Source organism: Acanthopagrus latus, chromosome 20, assembly GCF_904848185.1.
Source record: "Acanthopagrus latus isolate v.2019 chromosome 20, fAcaLat1.1, whole genome shotgun sequence".
NCBI classification, from domain to species: Eukaryota; Metazoa; Chordata; class Actinopteri; order Spariformes; family Sparidae; genus Acanthopagrus; species Acanthopagrus latus.
In genome coordinates this window covers 9,529,922-9,553,841 of record NC_051058.1, presented here as the reverse complement: position 1 = coordinate 9,553,841, position 23,920 = coordinate 9,529,922, and the positions used below count along the sequence as shown (strand labels likewise).

At 45.5% G+C, this 23,920-nt stretch overlaps 1 protein-coding gene across 6 annotated transcripts in view; it reads left to right on the top strand.

Annotated features, from left to right (window-relative positions):
- Window positions 1-23,920, top strand: part of raraa (retinoic acid receptor, alpha a) — a 147,551-nt gene that overhangs the window by 37,831 nt on the left and 85,800 nt on the right. For 4 of the 6 annotated variants that reach the window (XM_037081427.1, XM_037081422.1, XM_037081425.1 and 1 more), the window contains one exon: window positions 3,497-3,623. The gene's annotated coding sequence lies outside the window, so the exon portion shown is untranslated. The remainder of the gene's footprint in view (window positions 1-3,496; window positions 3,624-23,920) is intronic. The other 2 variants (XM_037081426.1, XM_037081424.1) reach the window with 1 other exon arrangement.

The window sequence follows — 23,920 nt, the reverse complement described above, 5'->3', positions numbered from 1 at the left end:
CGGGGTTATCACGGTTGAGTGAATGCTGGCTTGCGGACAGTGGCACTGATCAGATTTGATGATGGAAATACATACCAGAGAGGATTGTGTGTGTGTGTGTGTGTGTGTGTGTGTTTGTGTGTGTGTGTCTGTGTGTATACAAGGCAGAGCAGTGGCAGACAGATCAAGGAGGTCATGATAGTCCTGTTGGTGTTTCTTGCTGGGAATTAATCTCTCTGTCTCGGCTTGTTTATCCAATTTTTTTGTACCATGAGTCTGCTGCTCTTGTACCACTGTGTTTGTGTCCTTCCTATTTCTTTCTCCTTGCTTTTGCATCTTAATTTGTATTTTCCCTATGTCCTTTAAGAGATCTACATGCAGTCAATCCTTCCCCATCACTTCATTATGCCTTTTTCCCTGCCTCTAGTGTCCTCATTGTCCCTGCTCTCCTAATCTCCCTTCATCTCTGTTCATCTCGTCATCCCTCCCCGGTCTGGATCTTGGCATTTAGGCCTCTAATTGAGCTGGCGTCACTTGAATACTTCATAAAGCAGGACCAGCAGAGAATCCCGTCATTGTTTTCTGTGCCCTGCACTCAGAGAGAGTGGGCAGGGCTTCAGTGTGTGTGTGTGTGTGTGTGTGTGTTGGGGGGGATTTAGCACTTTCCTGAATGTTCACTGCATGGTTATTTGTACTTGCGTAAAACGTGTTAGTTGCAGTAACACTCTGAGTGCTTGATGTGATATCATGACTCAGACCATAGCCAGCTGGTTCACCCAAAAATGAAGATGTGGTCATCATGTACTCACCCCAGGACAAAAGAAAGTCCAGGGAAGTTTCTTCGTCCACAAAACATTTCTGGTGCTTTTTCAAGGGAAATCTTCAGTGTAGCGTTTGCATGCACCCCATCTGAAGTGGGTGCTCGATTGCATGTTGAGGGTGTAAATACTTCTCAAATCATGCTTTGATCTCAGGGCCTCCGGAGACATGAATTACTCTGGACCAGTTGTCTGGAGCCATTTAATGTTTTAATGAGGTTGTTTTTAATGTTTTAAAACATCTACTGCAGTTGTTGTAGGAGAATGCTGCGATGCTGATTTTTGCTGTGAAGCTCCAGAAATGTTTTGTGGACTACGAAACTTCACCTGACTTTCCATCAGCACGTGGGCGAGTAGATAATGACTGAATTTCCATCTTTTGGGGAGAACTTATCCCGTAAGCTTACACCCAGCCTGGTTAAAGTCTTTCCATGGAACTATTCACGTGACATGTTTCACATTTTTATCTGCTGAAGCCAATTTTTGAAATGCTTTTTTTTCTCAGCTGACACACCATCCCCACCCCCATCCCCAAAAAGTGGAATGAAGCAATAGCCTGCTCCTTTTTTCCCGAAATGTGTTTGACAGCTACTTCAGGTCTCCACTAACAAATCCCAGCACATGCTTGCACACACACACACACACACACACACACACACACGCACACGCACACGCACACGCACACGCACACGCACACACACACACACACACACACAAATACCTTGGAACAAATCCCTGGCTAGCTGCAGTGTGCTGCAGAAGTACTGATCAATCAGTGTGAGGTTGTGTGGTCTACCTTTTTTTGATGCAGCACATAGTTGTAATCTTCACCTTTCACATTCTGGCTGCATGGCCCTGGGGCAGAGAGTGTATGTGTGTGTGTGTGTGTGTGTGTGTGTGTGTGTGTGTGTGTGTGTGTGTGCATGTGTGTGTTATTGAGAGAGAGAGAGAGATGGAGAAGTTTCTGTACCTGGGACTCTCAATCTTTCAATGAGTTTGCTTTTTCAGGTGAGAGGCAGAGGTGGACAGAAAGAGTATGTGAGTGAGGAGAGGAGGATGGAGGGAGAGAAATGGTCTGAGTTCTCAAGTTGCAAAAGGAAAGAAGAGCCACTGCAGGATGCCCTCGAGGCAACTAATGTAGCTAACTCACACATACTCACACACACACACACACACACACACACACACACACACGCATACACACGCGCGCGAGCAAGGCAAAAAAGATGATGGAAAAAAATGAAATATGAAACAGTGGCAGCACACATCAGCACATACAGTAAGAGACAGAGAGCCCACGCACATACACACTCTGACATGTATACCAAACTGTCTGTGTGTGTGTGTGTGTGTGTGTGTGTGTGTGTGTGGACATGTCTTTGTTCTGTCTGGCTGTCCTCTTGGCACGTAAATCATAATGGATCTCATTATCCAGCTGGGCTGGCTTGGTGGGGCCTGTCTGGTGGGAGATGATAGCTGGATGGCTGAAGGGTTGCCATCACGCACACACACACACACACACACACACACACACACACACACGCACGCACGCACAAACGCACACATGCACACTCAGCTTTATCCATGTATGCATGTTATTTAGCTGGCATAGCTCCTGTGGCAGAGTATACATTTCATTCTCACTCATAACATCAACAGCAGGACGGCTATAACTACACACACGACAACTGAAAACACACACACACTCACACACACACACACACGCACACACACACACACACACACACACACACACACACACACACACACACACACACACATACGTATGTGTGTTTGCAGCCCATCCAGACACAATGGACATTAGCGGCTCAGCTTGCCATCAGACAGAAGGGGAAGTGATGCAGAGCAGAGGGAGGGATGGATGAAAAATGGGACTTATCCTCTTATTCCCTCTCTCTTGTCATCCCCCCTCTGCTCTCCCCCTCCTTCCCTTATTTCTTTCTCCCTTTCTTACTCCCCATCTCCTATCTGTCACTTGTTTGGAGGACACCGGCAGATGCTGGTTTGTCCCTCGAGGTGAGCGGGGGCTTGTGCTGCCATCTTTCCCCTCCTTATCACAGCACAGTCTCCCACACAGGATACAAGCAAATCATGAATCACCCGCACCGGCCATGCAGAACACATCAGCGGTGAGGTGGTGGGGGGGGGGGAGAGAAAAAGTTGCGTCTCGGTAAATCAGATGTTTTGTGAGTCTTTACACAAACACACACGCGCGCTGCAGCCATGCGGTATCCGAGCAGTGCTGGCTTTTATGCTGTGAATACAGGAGGAGCAGTTGGTTGCTCGTAACACGGTTAGGGCCTACACCATTTGTCTGGACATGACCATTACCCAAGCCAATTACTGGCTGGTGTACAGGCGACTCGCCAACAACCTAATGTTTTCCCGTCATGCCTACCCCTCCCCTTACAAACACACACACACACACAGGCAGAGAGAGGGGGGGCAAGGGGGGGAAAATAGATAGAGAGAACGGATGGAAGGCCCGGGGCAAATCCCCCACCCGACTGACTGACTGATACAGCTAATAAACTTTCATTTAAGCTAATGTTCCCCTTTTTTTGTGTTTTCTCCCTCTCCCCCCCCCCTTGCTTATCTTTCTCTCCTCGCTATTTTATTTTGACTCTGTTCTTCTCCTCTCCTCATCCTCCTGTCTATTTTTCCTGCCCATGCACCAGAAGAAGGGGCTCGTCCGAGCAATCGATGCGGGCAGTCCACCAGCCGGAAGCCCAGTTGGCCGAACAGCACACCACTCAATCAGTCTGAGCAGCAGCAGCACAAAGGAACTGCTGGCGACCGACAGAGGTAGACACACTCTCTGTATACAGCAGCACATCCTGATTGAACTCCTTTCATGAATCAAAGGCACACCTCGCAACAGAGTTTTTAAATATCAAAACAGGGCCGACTGAATCAACAGCGCATCAAGGATTCATCTTTAAAATAGAACAGACTGGCCCGAGTGCTTTGGCTCACATCTCCTCGCCACTGCCAACCCCTCTATCTTTGAATACTCTAGGTGCTATGCTAATGAAACTTTCAGACAAAGCAGCTGCTATGTTCCTCTTCTATTTATAGCAGCTGAATGGTCTTTGTCGGAGACCACATTTGGCTCCGTGTTTACATGTGTGGTTTTCCCTGTGCTGGTTACTGTGTCAGTATGTGTTGACAGTGGACATGCTCTGTGTAACCACACCGCTCGCAGTTGCTGTACTCTCGCCACGTACGGCACGATTGCAGTGATTGAATTCTAGGATATGTGTAGGGTTTCACTGAAATTGTGTATCCTCGCTTGCTGCATTACATGTGCTGCCTGTCTGCGTGCTGGCTCCATTGTTTGTGTTCTCAGTTAATCTGTTTTTAAGTGTGTAATGAAAATGAGTTTCTGCTCATTGTCTCAGTATTTGAGCAGGGAAAGGAAAACAGCGCTGCTTTGGTTTTCTCTCCCATTAATTGGCTGTAATACAAGTTATCCAGAGCGGTATTTCGAAAGTAAACACCGTTTTTTTGGGGGGGGGAGTTTTGGTTGATTTTATGGTCGATGTCAGAAATAAGAGAAGTGCACATTGTCTCGTAAAGAGTTGTTTTGCTCAAAGTTAATCACAAAAAAGACGCAGTTTGATAAAGTCATGAAGCATCATCGGGGTTGCTGTTGTTACATTGTAGAGCAACCACCATTGCCAGTGAAAATCTGTGACAATTTAGGGAGACGGGTAAAGTCAGGAAGAAATGTTCACGAATTAGGTAATTTATATACGTTTGGTTTAGTCAAGTTCGCTGACTTAGCAGTAACTTGGGTGAAGGGGGCGGGCTTATTGTGACCAGTGACCAACTAAGCCCTCATGACCACATTTTGTGAAAATGACAAACAAAAAAAAGCAAGTCCAGAGTGTCTGAGTTATCTATGGGAGAAAAGATTTTCTATGGATGCCAAATCGAAGCAACATCAGCCCGAGGATCAGTCATGTTTAAATGCCAGCGTGGGCATGCAAAGCCAGGAGCGACACTTGTAAAGACAGCTGTTCCTAGCACTGCTGGGGAAGCTGGAGACGTATACAGTAACAGAATGTTGTGACTCTACAGTGGCTCTCATGCCCATGGAAAGGCAAACTGGCTCTTAAAACCAATTCCAGCACTAGCACTAGCCTAGTAGTTCCACTTAGTTCGCTTTGATCAAAAGGGAGTAATAGAGTGTCTTAACAATAGCGTCCTGAGCCTCACTAATTGAAATCATCTCTTCATGTGCCACAAGTCAGGATCCATTAACACGGCAGCAAATCAAAAGTCCCTCTGCTCTCTCTGCATACAGAGTGACCGGCCTCGCTGTGGCTCAAGGCTGTTAAGTACACTATCTGGCTCACTCCTGTCAGAGACCTTTGCCAGCTTCTGATATGTGATACGTGTTTGATCTGTTGAGTGCACAGCAGCCTGGAGTAGAATTGCCTTGTTTCCCTCCTTTACCCACTGACCTACAGGCGTTCACACAGCCCCGTCACTCCACGGACCCTTTTCTCTCCCTCTCTCCCTCCCACTCTCTCTCTCTCTCTCTCTCCTCTGAATTGCTTTTGACGCTTAAAAGAAGTGTCACCCCTCCTTCCTGAGAAGAGGCGAGAAAGAGGGAGAGAAATCCCAGGGTGTGAATTAATGTGCGGGATTCTTTTCCTCGTGTGTTTACAGTATCATGCCCCCCCCCCCGCAACCTTCATGTGTAGCAGAGCCGCATTTCTGCGATATGAGCAGACTTCAAATCACCCCCACCCACCCTCACTCCATATATATAGGTGCAAACCCTGCTGTGTGCTCATCCCTCCTATATGTTCCATCGCTGGAGGTGTGGTATAGTAGGCGAGGCAGACAGTCTTAGTATTTTTTAATAAGACAGCAATAACAATAAATCCTGCAGGCTAATCACCCACTCGCCACTCTTCTTCTTCACTCCTCCCCCCCGCCAAACCCGGAGCGATGCAGCATTACCCTGCTGCCGCCTTCAATTACGCCATTCATCATGCGTCTTATCTGGCCGCCGGTTTGATTGAGTGTGCAACGGGAGGCGTCGCAAACCCCGCATTCTCAACACCAGCCTGTGTGTGTGTGTGTGTGTGTGTTGGGAGTGTTGACAGGAATGGAAAACTGCATTTGGGGGGCATGTGTTGGCGGGTGTATACGGGATGTATTGGGATGTATGAGAGTGTGTAGAGATGCATAGAGGGTGTGCGTGTGTGTGTGTGTGTGTGTGTGTGTGTGTGTGTGTGTGTGTGTGTGTGTGTGTGTGCACACCAGATCTACAGGAGTGTATAAATCAAACCAGATGATCGTCCCCCCACTCTGATCCGCTCTGTCTCAGCAAGCACATTTCTCTTTTTTCCCCTCCTACTGTCCCTGTACTTCCTTCCTTCCCTCCTTCTCCCCCTCCTCCTCCTCCTCCTCTTCTTCTTCTTCCTCTTCTTCTTCTCCTTCTTCGTCGTCTCTGGAACAGATTTGTCTGGGGGCCCCCTGTCTAATCTCCAGCAGGGCCGGGTGTTGGGAGACGGGCGACAAATTTTAATAAGCAACTGGGCGCTGTAATTTAGCAGCCTGGGAGGGAGATTAGGCTGATTGATGCCGGGCTCGCCTAATGGTCCAGCCTACGGCTCCCGGCCCAAATTGGTGGTAATGAAAGTTTTGTGCAAATTGAGACGGAGGAAAATAAGGCGTCCTCTCATCTTCCCCTCACTCTCTCCGTCTTCATTCATTCTCTGTCTTCCCTCTCTTCTGTGCTCACGTTCTCGTCTGCTCTCTCCTGTTTGTTTTTTTCTGACAAGGTGTGTCTCTCTCTCTGTCTCCCTTCATCACGTCCTCTTCTCTTTACCCTCTCCCTTTTCTTTATCTATTTCACTTTCCCTCGTTCAGGCTGTCCCCCCCATTTTCTCATCATTGTTCATGCACTCCTGCGTTTCCATCGCTTCATTTTTCATGCCCACCGCTCGCTCCGGCTCTTAACAAAAATCAATTTGTCCCTCATCTGCTGTCTCTCCCTTTTTATTCCCTCTTTCACTGTTTTATAGTTTCTCCCAGGCACTCCTGAGTCAGTTCCTGTCCCTACTTAACTTCATCTAGTAGGTTATTCACTTTCACTCACACCCTCATTTGCTCTCTCCCTCCTCTGTCTTGGCCTTTCCTGTAGGAGATGTGTGTTTGTGCGCAGACAGATCGGGAGGTGTTGTCTGAGTCGCTTCTGTGCTGTCAGGACAAATTCAGTCAGGTCTATAGAAAGACGGGAGGACAAGGCTGATGACTGTCTCCTTACGAGCACCTTGTGTTCCTCTGTTTTCTTTTTCTCTCTATGCGCCTCTCCTGCTTTTTCTCTTCATCCCATCAAATCACTTTCAGCTGGCCTGCCACTATGACAGGCTCCGTCTGCCATGCGTTATTAGGCCATGGAGATTTCCAGGCCACTTTTCAGGATATATGGCGAATGCGTGTCAGTGTCCTGCACCGTGTCCCACTGGCAGACTCTATATTATTCCACTTTATTTGTCAAACTGTTTTTCAGTATTACAAATTCCAGTAAGTTACACTAAAGTCCTTTTAGGCAAGGCTTGCCGCTCGTCAGCCATCTTGGCTATGCTCCCGGGCAGTTATTTCAGGCTAACAAGACAAGGCCCCCATCTAAATGAATGGGGCAAGAGCCAGAACCTCACTGTCAGTGATCGCCGAGATACAAAAACTGCATGTATGGAATGACCAGTCAAATGTGAAAAAAACAACTTAAAAGTTTGGTGATGTTGCCCCAGCGTGACAAGAATTACTTGAGAATTAATTCAAACTTAGAATTTCAGTATTTACAATATTGAGGTAATAATGTAAACTTGTATATATACATTTTTTCCATAGCTGAATAAACAAGCTGTTCTCAGAGGAAAATAGGGTCCACAGAACACTGTTTGAAGCTAGAAAGGTGGCAGGGTCCGCCCAATGTAGTATAAGTATGAAATTGTGTTCTCCTTCAAGGTAATTTTTTTCAGTTTATTCAGTCCTGAAAACAAAGAGAGTTTGTTTATTAAGTTTGTTAAAGCCTAAAAAAAAATCGGTCATTGTTTCTTCTGATAAAAATTCCTTTCCCAACACTTACCAATCTCTGCACCTTTAAATATTGCAAGCTTAATGTCTAATGCTTGAATTACATTGGTAATCCTGTACATAACCATGATGTCCTCCTCTTCCATGATTACGGTATTAGACGTCTACTTACAACCACACCCAGTCGGTTGGGACTGTCACAAATCTCTCAACCGTGCACTTCCATAAATGCAACAACGCAATTGGCTGATAAACTTCCCTGGTCACACACAACCACCACCTCTGGTGTTGCAAATCTTTCTGTTCGTAATGTTTTAAATGGTTTGTAGAAAACACACTTTAGCATCATGGAGCTGAAGTGAGGAGCGATTGTATCGCAGGAAGCTTTGTTTGTGAAGCTCTGAATAATGAGTGCTCTGCAGCAAATCGTCACATTAAAATCAATGTAGATTCCTGCCTGCGTGGGTGTGTATGTGCGCTTGTATGAGGCACAGGAAACTGCGGTTTCATAAGTCATGCATGAGCAAATGTGTGCCCGTACCGAATCCCCGACTTCCTCTGACCACCACTCCCCTAAGAGAGAGAGGGACAAAAACAGAGAAAAGAAATTGTACGAGCACTAAATGCAGGGAAGTGAAGAGTGGCCTTGGGGAAAAACAAAAAAACAAGAGCAGCTAGTGGCGGAGGGGCCGGGCAGCTCTAATAGTAGACCACAGCACTGTATGTTTCATTTCATATTCCAACTGTTAAGAAATCCCCTGAGAATGGATGTAATGGCGTCAACTCACATGGGATTTCCAGCCTTAGGAGTGTGTATATGTACAGTGTAAGAGTGTGTGCATCTTGTCACAACTTTACAGTCCCCGTGCTCGTCCCTGTGAGTGGGTGCGTGTGTGTGTTAGCCATCTATCCAGCACACATTCCCAAACAACAGAGCGATTGTCTTCTGGCACTTTTTCAGTCCCCCTTTCTCTTAACTCCCACACAACTCTCGACTCATGTTTTTTTTTTTTTTTTTTCATGAGGAAGATGGTGCCGAACTTGTCCTCCTCCTCCCTCGCTGCCACATTGAGTTATGCACTGATCTATCATTAATAGCTTCATTAGCATTTTTTTTTCTCCCTTTGAGGTGCTTGTGTATATAGTTCAAACTACAGCTACGGATGCTCACATCATTAAACAAGCGAACAGCCTGTATTCTCTCCATGACAAAAAGGCGGAGGTGGGTGGTGGGAGGTAAAAACACCAATGCAGTTGGAGAGCTCCCAGCGTAAAGCGTGTACACAGTCCCCTACTAAGCATTCGCTCCTCTGTTCCCCTTCAAGGCCTCCTGTAAAGTGTGTTTCCCAACTCGTATTGCACAACCGGTGTCCTCTTGCAATATCCTGAACAAATGTGAATAAGAAGAGCTTTTTTATTCCAAACCTAGTCTGCACTCCAGCCAGGGCCAGAGAGAAAAACCAGTGAGGCGACTAGTCCGATGCACAACAGGAACGATGCAGCCCGGCCCGTAAATGAGTGGCAACCGCCTGTGAAGTTTATCTTGGCCAGAGGCGGCCCTTGTTGATTGCTCACCAAAGTCTGTGGTCGGGATTCCAGACAACACAATATAATCTCGCTCCTCGAGTGCCGACAACTGCCTAAACGCAGTGTGGTCGGGGAGCTGGTGTGGGTAATTTCAGATTGGATGCGGCCTCTCTCCACAGGAGCTCTTAAAGCTTTGTGAGGTTCACACCCGGCCGGCCAAAGTGGTTTGTTAGAGTTGATTGTTTATTTTTCTTGCTGAGAGAGAGAGGCAGAGAAGGAGGTTTTTATACGTTCGAGGCAGCTGACGGAAACACAGAATGTGGCTTTGACTGGGAACTTGTGGGAATTCTTAGTTCCTGGTTTCTTTTTTACATTTGTAGCTCGTTTTAAAATGTCCGGTGGTCAGGCGTGCAGTAATTTGGCACTGTTCAGCCTGTTGCACAAGTGTTTATGCAGGCCTGAGCTGTTTCTTGGAGAGGCAGTAAGACAGGGCCATTTTTAATAAATAAGCTCTTGGGACACCGGGGAACAATGGATAATACTTGGCTGCTCGCTGTGCTATTTTCTCTCTTGCCTTTGCCCCACTGGATTTGATTTCATAACGGTTTATTTGAAGTTTTTTTTTAAAGATGCGGTGCGATTGCTTTGATTATCTGCTTCCTTGTGATTATCTCCCTGCCACGATACAGGCTAGTGGCGAGGCAATAATGCAAGAAAAGCGAGGGCATATGAATAGCCTCCGTTTGCCGAATGCTCTCCTCCCACCTCATAGTTTTATGGTGGCTGATGCTCTGAGATATTAAACGGGCTGACGGAGCGCTTTGATGTCCCCCTTCATGTGATAGTGGTATATAGTATGGGCTGCAGAGGAGGGGGGGGGGCCTTCTGTGTGTGTTCCCCTGACTGGTAGCGGAGATGCGATGCCGGGTGAGGGGGAAAAAATGCTGGCCGTACAACGGAGGGGGGGAGGCGTGAGGCGAGGTGCTGATGGGAAAGAGACGAATGGCGTGCCAGTGTCAGAAGTGGTCATGTGCCGAGGAAAGAGTAGGAGCGAATGAGAGGGAGGATGGAAGGAGGGCTTGACTGATTAACCTGTTTACCTCCCTGAAAACGCTCCAGGCGCCATTCTGATTAAAGTTCAGTCTTTCATCTATCATCACCGTGGCCAGCTTGAACCTTCAGAGCTGCCGATACCAAACGCTGTCAGACCGATCGAGCCTCCAACCTGGGCCACCATTGCAAACCTAATACTCCCCACTTCTGCTTGCATCACCGCCTCCTTACTTTTCCGTTCCCCCTCGTATGTTGCATGCACGCCTCTCTTTATCTGCTCCTCCCTCTCTGCTACTAAGCCTCTTGCTTCGAGACTTCGTCGGGAACAGTGCTTGTGTGTCACAGATGCGTTTTTTTCCTCCACTGACGCGCTTACCCAAACTCAAGGCTTTTAGCACCTCAAGCATAATACGATTACACCCGTTTGGGGACGCGAAATTGTCAACGGCTTTCTAAAAATATCTCCCTCAGTCCAGTCGCAGCAGCACTGAGCGGAGTGAGCACAGCGGCAGGCAGAGGCAGCGCTGCACACAATGTTCTGGCCACTCAAGCACAAATGTTAGCCCTTTAAAAGCTTTTTGCGCCGTCATAGACCCAGTGTGTGCTAAGGGAGCCCGATGGTGAAGTAGAAGACAAGGGTTGGCAATTAGGTCTGTCCATGGACCATAGGGGTTACAGAAAGCAGGCCAGACTTTCTCCACAAAAACAACAGCTAGCGGTTGTTTCAGCAAACACTGGCCTCCCCGACTCCAGTCTTTTTTCTACCACCGTCGATCTTCGTAGATCTCTCTCCTCCATGCTTCTCTGCGATGGGTGGCAGAAAAATTAGGTCAGCGCTGTGTTTGATCGTGCTTTCACTTGTTCCCAGGGAGCCATTCCAACGGTTTTATTTTAAAAGCGCGTCTTCTTTGTTTCCCTGCTCATTCTCTGTCTCTCTGATCCTCTCTCACTCTGTCTTCCACGTTGTGTGTTTTCCCTGCTGCCAGTGGAAGTTGACTGGAAACACATGGGCATCGGCCTGCCTAGTCATGCCTCAACACACGATCTTCAGTCAGGCCAAACAGCAAAACACGGCCAGCTTTCACCATAGTTATGCTTCTTGCTTCTTCTGCGTTTTCCAAAATGTCATGGTCGACGTTGTTCTTCTTTGTCTGGCATTTTGTCAGTTTGTTATCACACAATTTTATGTTATGTCCTATAGACACGAGTGGCAGGAAGTTGTTTCTGGTTGCTTGTAATAGACCGATATAATAATGAGGTGTCAGATTTTAGATGAGAGTGATTTTTTTATTTATTTATTTATTTATTTTTTGGCCAAGACAGCTAAGCTATTACTAACAGCTTTCAGATAAATATCCAAACTCCTACTAGATTTGTGATATGGCAATTTCCTTTGTCATATCTGCACCTTTTGGGGTCATCTTTGCAAAGTTATTCCAGACAAGTGATATTTTCAACACCTTGCTAGCATTGTAACTTGCGAGCCCGACTGTCGCACAGTCACATGTCATGTTCCTGGTGACTTAATCCTCCTTGCATAAGAATAACTAATGATAATGTGTATAATGTATAATGAGTAATGATGCAATACTAATACTGGGTTATTATTGTTATTTTTTTCCCGGGACAAAAAACACCCACAAACGCTGTCGAAATCTGATCTGTGTCGCTTCCCATGGCAACGTTTGGAGCTTAAAATCTTTCGGGTCAGCCTTAGAAAAATAATGGAAAAAAGTAATTTGTATGTTGTTTTTGAGATAAATCTAATGCAGATTGGATGGAATACATTAAGATCACTTATGGTTTTGCACATTTGTCAATTTTGCTGTATCTATGTCTTCAAATTTACATACATACACACGAATATGGGTTGGTTTGTTCCATTCTGAGCACATGTGTGTACACATCTGTTTACGCGAAATTAGCTTAGGGAGTGCCATTATTGGTCTACATGGACCCCTAACCCTGGGGGCAACGAGAAAGGTTTAGGTGATTTCACTTCAGCACAGACAGCTTATATGGTATTACAGCAGCCTGTGATGGACTGATTTAATCCCACTGATGGTGCTTATAAGACACAGGACACACACGCACACACACGAGTCACCCCTCAGTCATACATGTGGACATAACGGGCATTGTGTGTGCTTGCGTGTGTGTGAAAAAGAGAGGTCAGCAGGGCTAACACAGTCCCCTGGCTGTTCTCAAGGTTAATGTGGGACTGACAGCGGCTGCTATTAGCGGCCTTCGGATGATCTCCACCCCCCGTATGCCGAGCTGATTCATCCCGGTGGCAGCAGTGCATTAAGATGTAACAGCTTCACTCCCAGGTGTCACTCACCCTTTTAGACAGGGGCTACATCATAATTTTACATTTCCTATTAACTCCTATTGTCTCCGCTCCACCACGATGGTCCATTAAAGGGATAGGTGCTGCCGTAACCACCCCATTCTCACGTGCCACTCAACTCGTCCTATATGTCATTATTTCATGTTGCCCCATTGTCTGTTAATTGAAATACCACAGACATTGTCTATATGGTCCATTAAAGGGACACGAGGCCTTGTTCCTGAGTGTCACCACTGCTTTACGTGCCTTCTCATTAATTTTCATGGTCTGTGTTTGACTTACACGGAGAGGTGGGGCTGAGGAGAGGAAGGGAAAAAAAAAAAAAAAACGCCATCAGGAAGAAATGCACACTGGCATGTTGAAGATCACCCAAACCATCCAAAAGCTCATTTACATTTTAATTCAAAGACATTAAGCAGATGCTCGTATCAAGTGCAGGTTGATGTTTAGTGTCTCGCTCAAGGACGCTTAGGTGAGGAGGGTTGCACTATTTAATGAAAACAGTCAGATAAAGCCATTTTCTGTCTTCATGGTAAACAGTCGCATTTTATTTTTAGTTGTTATGATCGTCCCAGTGTGGTGTTTTTAAAAAAATTTTTGTGCCTCCATTATATCTAATGAGCAAAGTGGAAGCCAGCACAGATTGGTGGGCAGCTATTGTTGGAAAACGATGGAGAAAACAGCTAAATTGCAGTTGGAAAATGGTAGCACAGGATGGATTTGAAATAAGCAGATACACCCAACATTTGAGAGTTGGAAAAAACAGAGCTGGCCTGATTGCTTCGAAGCTTTTAATGTTGCCATGGTAATCACCGTCCAAATTCATGTTCGAATGCTTTGTTTTTTTGTGTTTGTTTTCTTCTTCTTTTTTTTTTTTTTTTGATATGGAACAAGACCTTGTCTTGGAAATGAAGCTTGTCTGTCTGTACACATAACAGCCTGGCCTGTTTACTTGATATGAACACAGAGAACAGTACCCAAAAACAGAACACCATCCTTGAAGGAAGTCAGGTTGACTTTTGAGGCTTTTGAAGCAGGAATGGAATAGATGGCTGATGTCCTCTGTGCTTGTCGCTCATTAGACTCACAATTACAGTAACAGACAGTAAGGTATATGGATAAATTATGACCACAAGTTCAAGGAAAGTGTACTGTGTGGAAAATATTAGCAGGAAATTCTCACTCAAGCTCCAAATCCTCCAAAATGAATTCAGAACAGCCCTAGAAAAAATCTTTTCCCTGCGTATGAACTTTGTTTTTTTAAATCAAGAGAAAGGTTCTCATTGACTGATTTTAACGTGTAAACAAACTTGATAAACACGCTCTCTTCATTTTCTTGACTGCATGAACTGAATAAACAAACTGACCTTAAAGGACAACACAGTTTCATACTGTTTTACTTTGTTTATATTTGGCGGACCCTGCCACCTTTCCAGCCTCAAACAGTGTTCTGGTCTGATTTTCCTCTGAGAACAGCTTGTTTATTCAGTTATGGAAAAGATAAATATTTCTGAGTTTGTAATATTACCTCATTACTATTGTAAATATAGAACATATGAGTTTTAAAAGTCATTGGTCACTTAGATATTCATAGGAGGACAAATTCTGTCTAAAGGTTTGTCTTAAAACTGCAGCGTAACAAGTAGCAGCACGTATTTAAATGTAAAAGATTCATGATAAGCAAGACCGGTAGAGGATAGAGGTTTGTGTGTGTGTGTGTGTGTGTGTGTGCATGTGTGTGCGCGCGTGTGTGTGTTTGTGCGTGTGTGTCTGTGTGTGCGCGCGCCTGGGTCCATATGAAGAGTGATGATGTTGTTGACTCACTGTCGGCCAGATGCCAATCAATCAATTAACCAATCAATAGTCATCTGGTGAGCGCCTAAGGACACCGGAGAAAATCTCCCAGAAACACTCGAATCAATTACTTTTCACCTCAGCCGCAGACTCACACACACACACACACACACACACACACACACACACACACACACACACACCCACGCACACACGTGCCGAAACACAGACACACACACATTGGTACAGTCGTATATTTATACTTATGCAGGCTTACATGTTGAAGTCACTGCCTCCCCCCTCTCCCACATGCCCAAACGTGCAGGCATCAGATTGCAGTGCCATGGGAAAAAGAAAAATGAGTAAATTCTGTCTTTCCCCTCATTCCTCATCCCTCATCCCCTTTCCTCCCCCACCTCTCTTTTCCTCCACTAATGGAAAGCAGCATTCCCTGACTGCCGTCAGCAGCCATACCAGCTACACTATAACACAGTTAATAGATAGGCCTGGCAGCTTATGGAGCCCATGCATTTTTAAATGTGAGTTTTATGACTCCTGGAGAGCAGGCAAGAGAAGAGAGGCTGGAATATGCTTGATGTTTGTTCCCTGAGTAGATGTGTGTTCAGTGTGTGTGCCCGAGAGAGAGTATGTATGAGGGTAGAGAGAGAATATGGAGGGCAGAATCAGTGGATGGGATGAGTATCACAACCTTGCTGAGGCTTTTTTTTTCCTTCTTGTTTTTCCTTTTTTTTCCTTCGTTAACTTTACTTCTCTCAAATTCTCTCTTTCTGCTATTTACTTAATTGGAGACGCACACACAGGCTCATCTATAAAGGCCATTGTGGTCATGAACCCGGCTCCTAAGCAGGATGAATGTATTTGTAATCTCAATCCAGCTGTTGTTTCTACATTACATTCTTTTAATTCAAATGAACCCAGATGTCAGACGGATTTATATTTATATATATATAGTGTGTGTGGCTAATGTATGGTCCTAATCTCACAGCTTTGGCCTATGCGTGTGTGTCATAGAGAGGTCATGCTGATCGCCATTCAGTAGCATTCAACTGTGTCTGCCTGCCCTGACCTACAAACCCCTGCCTCCTCCCCACTGTTTCATGTAAACACAAACACACATACACACAGCTAGCAGGCGACACTCCTCGTGATGTGCCCCACATACTACCCCTGTTGGCTTGCTTGTTTTGCTGACGGCACTGGTTGGGCATGTATGGAAACATGCATTTTTCCCCTGCGGGGGAAGAGTGACACGCAGTGTGAAACCTAGTTTGCTCAAAGGCATTTAATGCAGACAGCATCGGGACGGGCAGCGGGACTTGATGATGCTGTCGTCTGACATGTGTCCACACATGGTGGAGAGCTGCCGATCACAGACCACGGCAACCAGTTGACACATGCATTTCATCTCATATTGATATGTGGGGAAGATCGTTACTGAATTACTGTGGTCTGCTGATACTGGCCAGAAGTGATTCACATTCCCATGCATGCAAACACCAATGAGAAGTTGTCTCTGGGCACTTGAGCTTCTACCCTGAATGCTGACATTGTCTGTGATGCAGTGTGAGTGCAAGTGACTGATTATATCCAACTGGGTGCTTATAAATTGCGTTGGATTACTGCTCTAACTCTTTTTTTCAAGTAGACAAGTACAACTCTGCTAATGTACAAAACAAAAAATAATTCAATAATCTCTGCATTCATGGATTAAGCTTGAGCTTTAATGTCATTTGACTGTGTCGTGGCTCAGGAGTTAGTGCGGGTCATGCACTCTGCCATCAGTGTATGGATTTGTGTGTGCATGCATGAATGTGACAAGTGTTGTAAAGCATTTTTGTTTGGTGAAGATCCCAACAAATGTCACATCACCATGACCGTGTGTCCAGGCATTAGGCCTCTCTTTGCATTGGTGGCTCCAAAAGGCAGTTGCCAAAATGCACTGTGACATTTTTATGCGTCTGTGCCAGCGATGGAAGGAGGCTTTATGTTTTTGGGTTGTCCGTGATTCATAAATTAATCATAAATAGATTAATGATGTTTATTATAAAGCTTTACCAAGACAACAAAGCCTAAATGTGCACCAGTGGATCCACTCAATGCTTTACTGCTGCTCAAAACTGCATTTATTAACCTGTACTTCTTCACAAATATGAGAAAGTAGCATTGTGAAGGCCATGCTTGGACAAAAAGGCCACAAAGGTGTCATTCAAGTTACTGAAGTTAGTCTCGTGCTAACAGGCCTTCTGGAAACACAATGACATTTAGTGTGATGAGTCAAACAGCCTTTTTGGTTCACCAAAATGCTTCACACCAGTGTGTTCACAGTTCCACAATCGATGCTGGGGCACACACAGATTCACATGCAAACGCCACAGAATAGTAGTCACACACGAGTGTAGAGGAAAATGTGTGTATGGAATCTAATGCACTTCAATTAAACCCACATACAATGATCAAGATTTGCTTACACCTTACACCTAGATAAACTATTAGTGTTGAATTATAATGTATTTTCTATGACCATGCTGTTTGTTTACATATGCTGCTATTGAGTTGCCCGGGGGAACCACGGACCGTCCCTTTTAAGAGGGAACACCCGCTTTGAGGAGCAGATCTTGTTTGATCCTCCAGTGGGTGAGTGGCGGCATAAACAGGAAGGGGCCCCGCGCTTTAGTGCGTCATTAGCCCTCGTGTCATCGGATCTTCTGTGTTGAAATGTGCCGAAGTGTTTCGCATAACATTGTTAGCCTGATATCCTGGATAGGTACACAAAGGTGACACAGTCATAGGCACACGCACACAAAAGACACATGCTGAAGGGGTGATTGCGTGGACACACACACACACACACACACACACACACACACACACACACACACACACACACACACGAAGAATGAAACATCCTCTTGAGCCAGCTGTGTTCTGTTCCCTTTGAGAATAGAGAGTGATGTAAATGTCTTGGTGAAGGTGCATGCAGCCGTCTATGTTTATGCATATGGAATATGACAGCTTAAGTGTTTTAACTCTAGATACTCTGCGCGAGTGTGTCAGCATGTGTGTGTCAGCGGGTGGGGTGTGTTGAGTCGGTTGGAGTCCCGCTTAGAAATATGGACTTCATTTGTGCCGGGCCTCTCCGGCTAACTGGAACAGGGTTGGAGGTAGACTGAGGGAGCCACCCCACTACGACACACACACACACGCACACGCACACACACACACACACACACACACACACACACACACACACACACACACACACACACACACACTCAGCTCTTCTCTCTTGTATAAAACATTAGTCACTGCGATATTCGTCAGAGGACATATTGTATTGTTTGCCAGTAGACAAGTAGACTCTCTCTTTACATTTTACAGTTAAAACTAACGCCGTCTCCCATTTACTGATGTCCTCCACTGTGAGTAACAACGTTGAATGGATTCTGGAATTGAAATAAACAGTATTCACTAATAAAAGAGAGTGCTGCTCACAGCATATTTTGTTTTAAGACATTACAAAACATGTCACAGTAACTTAGTGGTTCTTTCTTTGTCGTGAGCTGAAAATATTCTGGTTTTGAACTGTAGGTTGGACAGACAGGCATTTGAAAGACTTTTTATTAATCTAATTCTCAGGTTCATACTTTTATTGTCAGTGTCTGATAGAATAGGCTTATATGCTTTAATGTTTAATAAAACACATTATCATTACTGTTATTATTATTATAGTTACTGCAGCACCTCTGTCTGAATGCTCTGATTAAGTACCTGTCACTATAAGGCTACCCCCTCAAAAAAGCCTAGTCCCTGCTCCCATTGGTCACCTCTCACAGGTCTGAGCAGGCAGTGGCTCGTCGTATTAATTGCATCAGCTCTGTGCGTGGTTTTGCAAAGTTGTGACATCACAAGCTTACGGATGTTCTGACAGCTTACTTTTACTGCATTATTAAGATAGATAATGACTTTTTTAACGACGCAGAGGAATGTATGTAGCATCATAAAAAACAATAATTTAAAATCATTGGAGACAAGAACTTTTTGCAATATGGGAAATACGTTGTCTGGATCATTATGATAACATGCCCAGCTCATACTCAGTTAATTTTCATATTGAGGACACAAAGTGTAATAATAATATTTGCATGGTAATTGTTACATAATATTGTTTTGTTCGATTTGATTTCAGTGGAGAGTCTTGGCTCCCTTCCCCTCAAAGAGAGAAGTAGTTGTCCCCATTTCCTCTGTTCCTTTGTGAGAAAGCACATATTTTCCTTTTAGAAAAAAAATCCAAGCAACCTCTCAAATAAACTTCATAGTTTGAGGTGGAAGTGTTAAAGGAGGTAGGTGGAAGAGCACAGGAAAAAGAAAGAGGGGATAGCCAGGACAGCACCAGAGGGCTGATGAGGCAGTAACTGTACGGGTGGAAGTGGTGTGTGTAACTGTTGGGAAAGAATAACATGCACTACAGACCCCAGACCGCAGGAGGCATGACTCCCTCACCACCAGGAAACCTCAGGGCTTTCTGCTCCGCGTTCTGTTTGCTCCTACTTTGCTCTCGTCTCCTTGGACCTTCTGTGTGTGCTCCTCCAGATCTAGCGTTAAGGCTGTATCGCTTTGTCCTCTTCATTGCATTGTTTCCTTCCCTGTTTATTTTGCCACCTATCCATGTATCTCTATTGCTCACTTTCTATGCCCCCCCCACCCCCCACCCCCCAATCTGTAGCATGTTTCGCTTATAATTCGCTTTCTGGCGATGGCTTGCTACACACAACCCCCCCCCCCCCCCACCCCACCCACCTCTCACCTCCCACCTCTCACCTCCCACACCGCCCACCTCTCTCACTTGGCTCCCTTCCCTCTTTTCTTCCCTGGCTCTCTCCCTCTCCAACCTCTCCGCTCTCTTCATATTTCATATTAAGCAATCCTTTCCATGGAGCCAGCTGTGTAAACAATAGGGACCGGCCCTCCATGTTTTCTCTGAGCGAGAGAAAAATGCCAGAAAAACCTGGACACAAGGAGCTCGCCGCACGCCGTCCTCGCAGATGATCTATGGCCCTTTGTCTCCCTCGACCTCCTTTGAGCGCGAGTGGGACTTTCTGGGCAGAGTGTTGGTTTTTTTGTGCATGTGTGAGGCCGAGTGTTAAGTGTACAGGCTGGTGTGTTTATGCGGGTCTGGGAGCTCTCTGTTACCATAGCCCCTTGCAAATATTGACCGAACTGAATAGCTACAGTGAGTAGCCGAAAAGCAAACACCGTGTGTCACGCTCTGCCAGATATGCCCAGAGTTTTGTCACCAACTGCACTCTGACCGGAAATAATTTGGTTTGCTGAACGCGTCATCTTCACAAGAGCACCTTTCTACCTTCCTGATTGGTGCGTCTCAAGCTTTGGTGCCTCACATAGCTGACCTGTATTTCACAGAGGCACAGGCCAATGCTGCTCTTCTATCTATAGATCTATAATCCGTCTACCTATACTGTCAGCAGCCTATTTTTACACAGACGTTCCTAGAAGCTCCTGATGTTCCTGGGATTTAGCTGTCTTCATCTGATACTCTTTATTTAAAGGGCGGGTTGGCGTGTGACTGTAATTTTATTGACTTTGGTTGGCAAGGCTAGTGTGCGGGCGTGCATCTGTCAGGGTTTGGCTGTGAATGTGTGTTTATGGGTACATATGCATGCATGCAGGTGGGCAGATGGTCCAGTTCTGCACGGACAGCCACAGTAGAGCTCATTATGTGTGAAGGAAGAAGGCTACCATCTTACCCCGACAGGCACACACAGGCGCGCACACACATACATGCTCGTGAGCGTGCACACACAGGCACAGCTCATCCCTGGGTTTATTTTTTGCAGGTGCAGTGCTTGCTGGCATTTGAGATAATTAAAGGCTGACCTTTCTGAGGTGAGGCAGAAATGTCACCCTGCCTGCTTCCCTGACAAGTGGATTCACCCCACAGGGGGCCTTGGCAAAACGGCGGAGGATTCTCACCGCCCTAGGATGTGCACTTAGCACCCTTTAGCCTTCTTGCGCCACACTTTCTGGCTGTCATTGAGAAGTAGCTTCCACCTCCTGCTCTCACAGCCGCAGTGCCCAGAGCTAGATACAGTTCTAAGGCTGCACAGGAGGAAGGAGCACTGAGGTGGAAGCATGGTCGCGTCAGCAAGTTGGAAGAACGTTGAACATATTTTTATATATATATATATATATATATATATATATATATATATATATATATATATATATATATATATATATATATATATATATATATATATATAAAATATACACGTAAGTACGGGATTAAGAAATAATCCAACATACAGTGTAATCCTTGTTGTATAATACTGTAGAGATAAAGTGAATCGTAGCAGCTGGAAACCAGTTTTTATTAGAGAAACGGTTGGAAATAATTACTTTAAGCCCATTCTTTACCAAGGTCCAAGGAGCAGCTGACTCACACTGAAGCAGTTCATGTTCACTCAGTGACTTACTGAAAAAGAATGCATCCCAGTATTTGCATGGAAGGCCTGTTTGTATTTACATCTCTGTGCTGTTATCTTGTGGTGGATCTGAACGTGTATTTCTGCACCTTTTGTGTGCCATTCTAGTGATTTTATCAGTAAGACATGCTTCGCTAGAATCATGTCCCCAGCAAGACCATTGTTTTCCTGCTGCACGCTGTGCCTGACGTCCGTTACTCTCTCATATTGTCTTTTGAGCGTTTTTTTCGGGGTTTAAAGTTTTTGGAACCTCGCACTGCTTTTTCCATCACTGGCATTTGAGCCCCACGTCACAGACGAGTAGCCACGTCCATAGCGACAGGTCTCAGTGTGATCGGGGCCCTTAGACATTTTGTGTAAGTGTTGTCGAATGTAAAGGTAAACTCAGAGTGAGAAGGGGATTACATGCAACAGTGTTCCTAGATCAGGTTTGAACCTACGTTTAAATCATACAAAGATAAAAGTAGATAATTAAATGCTGTTAATTTATTCTGAAATAATATCGGTATTATTCTTCCAACTGTGCTTAATCTATCTCCTACCTCTTGGAGTAAGAAGGTAATTTAAAGTAAAGTTCTTTGATTCTCAAACCCCTCCCTAGCCTTGCGTGACCCTTTCTGGCACATCTCTCAGCTGGCGTCCTGTGTTTGTGACCTGTCAAAGTCTCCCTCTCTGCCTCCATCCCCCACTCGTCCACACCCACGCATATGTGGTCTACTCTGTATGCAAAACCCATCCCATCTGAGCTAGTAATGTACAGTAAATGTCGTGTACTGTAGGACACTCCCCCAGGGCTTTAGGATAACATGCAAATGTGATCCAGGACATGACTTGGGCATACATTAACACGCTCGCACGCACGACCGCACACAACAACCAAAAGCTAACACACTTGTTGATATGCACACTCCTGTTTGTCGCGTGCATAGCTGCGCGTACAACAATACACACTCGTGCTCTTAAATGTGCTTGTGTGCACACTCATGCGTGCACAGAAGCACATTAACCCCCCCTTCCCAAAGTCACGTCTCACTTCTGACGTATACATCCACCCACACTGCTGTCCTCATAAAAATTTCAGTGCATCGTGCTTGAGCGACTTCCATTATGTGTAACGCGGCAAAGCCTCGCAGGCTGGAGCCGGAGCCCACTCTGTGCCGTTAAAGAGCGACATCCACTCTGAGCTCACAGCCTGTGGAGAGATTTTAGTACAAATCTGTGCAGGTTTTATGTTTAGGCCATTATAGAGAAATTCTAAGTCCCCCTGTCTCTCAACCTTAAACGGTGAGCTACTCTGTTATCACAGTGGAAACACCAAAGACAATTACAAGCGCGAGAGTGTGAAGCAGTGTTCGTGTCATTTTAAACAGCAGGTGCAACACATGGGTGATATTGAAATGATATGCCCACAGGAAAGGAACAACAGTCATAAAGGAGCAGGTATCATATAACAACATGATAGCAATTGACTTGATACTGTGTTTATTACTTCAATATTTGCTACCTCAGGCTGCTGTAAGCTCAACTACATATCACTGAGCAATGTCATAATAGTCACTTCACTGTGGCGTGTAGGTTTAGTCACAACGCCATAATATTTCCTCGAGAATTATTGTTAAACTGCTGTTATTGACAGCTGAATGACACATATTACATGTAGGATGCTTTAACAGGATGCCATGCAGCTTACCCCACTGACCTCCGTAGCGTTGGTAACACACTGAAGTGTGGCGCTGCTGCCACCGACCGCCAGCTGCTCTTGTCACGGAGATGTGTAGCACCAGCAGCCTTCGCGTCGCGGATAATTGGTCATCAGGAGAGATATAGATGATAGATGTAGGTGTATGCGTGCATGTGTTCATACTTGTGTGTCATCATCTCGAGCGGTGTTCGTTTCACTTTCTCTCTGCGACCTTTTTGAACCGTGTGTGTGTGTGCGTGTGTTTGTTTAAACGTGCATGTGGTTCTATTCGTGTGTCCCTGCGTGTCATACGTTGCATTAACCGTCCCCTGCGGCTCTGTTTGCCGAGTCGTCCGTCCTGACCTCGCGCTGCCATTTCCTTACTCGATTATTTATTCAGCATTTGCTGTCACATCAGATAACAATCTCTCGCACCCCGTGACCTCTGACCCCTTCCTCTTCTCTGCCTGTTATACACAGAGTTAAGACCAAGTGACCCGGATTGTTTGTTCACCCCCCCCGCCCCCCCCGCCCCTGATATTTACATTCCCTCAGGAGCTTCCATCCATACAGCACCTTTGCTGGCGTGCACTTGAGTCTATTCATATATAGGTTAGCTTTATAATGGTAAAGAGATAGATAAGGGTGCACAAATGGAAGCTGCGGAGAAATTGTTCGAAACTCCTTGAAAAGACGTACGTTAATAGTTCAATTCCAAGCCCCAGGGTCCCTGCCCACTTCTATAGACTGCGCCATCCTTTTTTTCTGTGTTTAGACAGTCATCCATGTTAGGGTTGTAAAGGTCTAAGTGTAGTGCGCAAGTGTGTGAGTTAATTTTTTATGCATACACAGTGGAATACAGTTCATATTCCTGTTTGTTACGCTTGTTTCCCCCTCTATGGCTTATCATCCTCAGCTTTACTTATGCATGTTTTGTGTGAGGCCTGTCTTGTTGGCCTTGACAGTGCCCGAGCACATCTATACTACAATAAAGACCAACAACCGTGCAGCATTATGCACACAACTGCTCCCCTTTCTTCTCCTCCATATCATCGACCTTGTGTGTCAGCCGCGTCATATAGAACACATACATCATACGACGGGAGGCACCCGA